General features: G+C 42.1%; 1 non-coding gene across 1 annotated transcript; it reads right to left on the minus strand.

The window, feature by feature from the left end:
- Nucleotides 1-4,464: 4,464 nt before the first annotated feature.
- trnas-aga (transfer RNA serine (anticodon AGA)) lies at nucleotides 4,465-4,546 on the minus strand. The gene has a single exon. It is a non-coding gene; the product is annotated as a tRNA-Ser (tRNA).
- Nucleotides 4,547-5,575: the final 1,029 nt, after the last annotated feature.

The raw sequence follows: 5,575 nt of genomic DNA on the forward strand, positions 1-5,575 counted from the left end.
AAAAAAGAGAGAAAAAAAACTGATGCCATCTACAATAAGTTTCCATGTCCAAGATCATTGGCACGTGAGCATTGTACATCAGCCCCGGGCTGTATAAATAAATCAACTATAGAGAGAATCCATTTTTTAAGAATATATATTATATATTTGTATGTGTTTGTCTGTTTTACCTCTCATCACAAATTGTATTTTTTTTTTTTTTTCATTTGTAAATTATGTTCAATTTTTTGTTAGTCTGGATAAGACCTAGTAGCTCTAGAATGTGCTGAATTGTCAGTATGATTTTTTTTTTTTTTCTGAATTTATCTGAGGGCCCTCAGATAATATAGCATGATATTTAAGGCGTCATAAATTCCATTTGAAAAGATTTCTCTTGTCTGTAACGCAAGGAAAGTCAGTTTGCTCTCTGAAAAGAAACCAATCCTGTCAGGAAGCTAAATGTCGACCAGCAAGTAGAGCCATGTATGCTGCAAGAGCTGTTGTGTTACGAAGCCCCGTAAAAGGCCAGCCACCTTTTCCACGCCAATGTATTTATTGCAGCCATTTTACTCTTGGGCAGTGAATGTAGCTGACTGAGTCCACAGACATTACCATGAGGGAAGCAAGGTCGGAGAACTGAACTACACAACCACGCAAGGGATTTCCAAGACATGCTGAGTTAGTAATGGTGTCAAATATTCATTTGTGAAGAGAGAGATATATGAGAATGCGTACAGGTAATTAACATGCATATTCAGAACATTCAGTACATGCACGCATAACGCAAACGCTCTCCTCCTTGCTATACCTGCACGTAGCAAAGAGGCGGAGTTTCGATAATCACATTGTGTAATCACCAGTGCGGTCCTGCAGCTGGCACAGATTAACAGTTCAGAAAAAAAATGAGAGATTGTCTTTTATGCTAAAAGTTGAGAGATCAGCTTATATGATGTAAAAGTTTTTTTTGTTTTGTTGTTTTTTTTTGTCCAATGTGGCGTGTGGTCAAGCACTTTTTTTTTTTTTGTTGAACATTTTGATTTCTGGTCTGGTCCGGTGTGTGTGTTTGTTTACCGTGTTTGTGTTTCTGGTTTTGTTTTCTTGTTCTCTCTGGATAGTGCCTTTCTCTCTGGTGTTTCAGTGTCTCCGACCTGCTGCTTTGAGCCCCCTCCCTTCACGGGGCGCGCCAGTCCTGCAGTGAGAAACAGTGTACATAATCCAACCTGTCCCATCAAACAACGCCCCCCGCCCCCCCTCCTCCTTCTACATCAACCCTCTTTCACCTTTGCCCTTACCAACATGGAACTCTTCTTATTTAAGTGTCTCTCGCCTTCTCTTACCTAATGATACTGTTTTTTTGTTTTTGCTCTTTTTTTTATTTGCATTTGTTTTTTGTTTTGTTTTCAATTAATAAAATGCAATTATTAAAAAATGAGAAAATCATTCTGCGCGGTCTGTCATTGGTGTTTCTAACAAGAATGGGAGTTAAGGGGTTCATCCTGTTGGACATCTTAAGTGATCTTGCCAATTTCCTGTGTCTTGCTTCATGGTTTCCAACACTGACATTAAATCATCTCATCTCTGATCTAAAGATGTCCAGGGGGGCTACATGCTGCAGGCTATACATCTTCAACCTTTGACAAGAGTGTGATTTATAGGGACTGCAGCACTGAAGCGCGTGGCAGTGAGTCAGACTCTGGTTTGACGTAAACCCCGACACAACACATCAGGCCTCGCTTGAAGACGAAGCACGTCCAAAGCCCCTGACTCGAGGTGCCGGCCGTGTGCGGGCTTCAGCTGATCTGAAGGAGCGGTGAAGAGGAAGCTGATCACTTCACGTCTCGGAGCGGCGCCCCGGGGTCGTGTGCATGCAGCGGTTTGCTGCCGCTGCTGCAGCCCAGTGAGAAACTTAACATTGCATTATCCACGGTCTGGTGCACCGTCTGCTCCAGATACTGAGTTCGTTTCCTGTGCAGCACTTAAGCGCTTCTCTGCAATCTGGCTCCCCTCTGCCTTTGTCTTTGTCACAGGCTGCCTTAAGCAGAGGCTGTTCAATCAATGCCTCTGTCCTCTCCCTAGTCCTATCATAAGTAATCTATTGTAGTTGTAGGAGATATCAGCCTGCCCCAGTGCCTCTTTTCATCCTCTTTCTGACATTTAACAGCAATGTAACCCGGTGAGACATTTGCACAATGGCCACCTTTGAGCACTGGTTGCACTGGCAGTCATTTTAAAAAATGATTAATACTCATAATCGGTCTGCCATAATTCTTGGAAGCCTTTACAAAGTCCAAAGCCTAAGCACAGACTATGCCACAGTGTTTTCCCTTTCAGGTTTGACTGGGCCATTCGCCATATGGTGCCACCAGAGGGGTTGACAACAAAGTCAGGACGGCTCTGAAAACCCAGTGACCTACACGTTTTAAGAAGCTTTTAAGGTTTGCAAGTGAGGACAGCTCGTGCAGAGAAGATTATTATCAGCGTGTGAACTGGTGACCTGTTTGTGCGAGTCCCTCTATCATAATTACAGCCATTGATGTCTATAGTGCAGTCTCGCACGCACACATATGCATTCACGTGTTTGTTCGTGAATGGCATTTGTGGTCAATCAAAAAGAAGACGGGCTTTGGAAGGTTTAAGACATGCAATCTCTTTTGGGGCAGTACATGCTGTACACGAAACAATAATTGTGTGCTTGGAAAAGAGAAAAAGAGATTTGCGGTTCACATACTGAGATTTATTGGACACTGAGATTTATTGAACACTGCTCAAAGCCCCAGTAGAATGTAGATATTAAAATGTGAAGTGAAGGCCTTGCCCTCTGCTGTATATCATGGGAGATAATCTGTGACTCCAGCTGGAGATTAAAACAACAAACACCATTGACTCCTTTCCTTAGTTTGAAGTCTGGATCTATTTCTGCCTGTTTATTGCTGCTAATGATAAGATATGGATGGGCAGCAGTTCACTGGGGAGGAGTTGAACCTGTGGAGGAGTTCACTCCCTCCTGTAGTAGTATAAAGCATGACTTCATGGAAACAATCTATAGGCCCTGTACAGGCGTGTGATATATGATACACAGTTTTCATATCATCCAGATTATTTTAGCCATGTGAGTTCATGCAATTATCTAACATGCAAAGGTTGATTTCCCTCTCCACTCCCCACTGGGAAACACAGTGACCCAAGTTTACCTTGGGTCGCTGCCGAGGGCCTGATTTAGGGTCACGTTAGGTGGCAATCTGCTATCAAAGTTCATCGTCAAGGCCAAAGCTTTCCAGAGCTTAACCATTGGAATTATTTAGCATATTCTGTCATGATATCCTAGTAGGAATGAAGTCACCATTGAACTTCGGCTACACTAAATGCAAATATCCTGTGAAGTGCAAACATTGGCTTCTTTGTACCGCTGCCATCCTGTTACTTATCAGGCGGAGAGATCTCTGAATGGTGTTCTATTACTGTGCCACTGCCAAATGTCTCATAAATACCTAGCAAGCATAACAAAACTCTTTATGTTCACACAGGTACAGCACCGATGTGGCATATGGGAGAAGAGCCTATACCTTCATTTACTTAACATATAGGTGTTGAGTCAGTTCACTCAAGTCGCTGTAAAGAAATAGAGCCAAAATGATCACAATTATCAATTCATACAAACATGTTAGAAATCATACTTTTTGGCAGTCAGTGACCTCTGACCTTTAGTGTGAACTGGGGAAGGGCTCAGGAGGAGCAGGGCTCCAGTGTGAAGTGGGGCTCCTCCATCCCCAACATGTTCAGTTACATCCAAGTCTACACGAGCTGGCTTGGCGTCCTGTGGCCCAGGCGCTCTGTCTCTGTCTGGTCATCTATGGTATATTACCGCCACCCACTGGAGGCAAATGGCTACATGCCAAATAGATAGTAGCACGGCTGATAATGTTTCAGACTCTTGTATCTACGGTACAATAAAACAAATATAGTGTTTCAACTTCCTGAGAATTTCAACTCGTGTATGATAATACGTGTAGCCCTGATATAAAGCCCACTCTAAGACTAAATTTACATGTTATTTATTCTATCGTTGACACTGAACGGGAGACCTAATCTGTGGTCACATTTTCAGGTTCATCCTGTTCACCACTGCGAAGAAAAGAAACACCTTTGGATAAGATCACACATCCTACAAAGTCAGTCTCCAATCGGGTGTAAATGGACCAGTTGTAGCTTTACTCTTGAATTTAACTGAACTATAACCTTGATTTGTTTGTTGGAATAAAAAAGCTGTTATTGCTATTGTTATATGACATCAGCAGAGGGAGGCGCTGTTCCATCGTTTTTAAACCAGCACAGTCGTAGTCCTTACCATCTGAATTATCTCTGGAGTTACCTTTTCAGACGCCACATGGTGTTGTGCGCTCAAATGTCGACATCTGCAGCTCCTCGACTTATTTCCTGTTTTACACCGCCAAACCTGCTAGCTGCTGCCGGGCTAAAAGGAGCAACCGTTGTCGGCAGGATTCGAACCTGCGCGGGGAGACCCCAATGGATTTCTAGTCCATCGCCTTAACCACTCGGCCACGACAACTACCCACTTTCACAACTCATAACCTAACATTACTAAGATAATATCCACTGTCAATGCATCGACATTATATATTTAAATTAATAAACCTATTATAACAAGCATATGTGCGGCTCCGTACTGCATGTGGTAAAGACTGTCATGGCAGCTGCAATTACCCAGCCAGGGATGTAGTGGAGGGAAACCCACCTAAACTCCGTTCAGATCTTTTTATTTGCAGAGGAGTTTACCCACATTTAGCCTGATTTAAATATTTATGATGTAAATTAATAGCATAAATTATGGTAAATAGTATCAAGCTGACATTATATGAGGATATGATGTTTTAAGGGGAAAATGCGGAAATGAATGATTTTCTGAAAAAAATACTTTTATATACCGATACATTTACCGCAGTAAGCTATATAAAATCACAACTGACTTAACTATTAATTTGTAGCTACAAATTAATTTGTTGATTATTCTGCTAGCAATCAATTTCACAATTACTTAAGAGAAACCCCCTTGTAATTGTAATCATCCTGGCTAATTTAATATTAACGCACGCGCGTACACACACATACACACAGACGCGCGCACACTACTGTACTGACGATCCTCCATCTGTAAACCTGGTAATGTGAGCAGCTAACGATGCACACTTGCACATCAGCTTCTAACCTGTACACCTGCCAGCGAAGACGCTGTATTATTTTCAATATTTTTGATATTTTTTGTAATCATTGTATAATTTTTGTTGTTGTTCTATTCTTCTCTATATCCTCCTCTCTGCTGTTGCTGCTGCTGCAAAGACCCAATTTCTCCACAGGGATCATTAGATTTTCACCTAATATTATGTAATCCAACACTAACTCGTATATGAAAAATATGGCAACAATGTGACTTCCACGAAACTAATTGTCATCTCAGTCATTGTTGCCACTGAGCTGGAAGAATTGTGACCACGTGACTCCTCCAGTAAGGGCCTCCTGTTTGTTCAGTCAGAGGCAGAGAAGAAGAAAAATGGCGGCTCTGTGCGAACCCAAACGGGAC

This window comes from Centroberyx gerrardi, chromosome 7 (assembly GCF_048128805.1).
Source record: "Centroberyx gerrardi isolate f3 chromosome 7, fCenGer3.hap1.cur.20231027, whole genome shotgun sequence".
NCBI lineage: Eukaryota > Metazoa > Chordata > Actinopteri > Beryciformes > Berycidae > Centroberyx > Centroberyx gerrardi.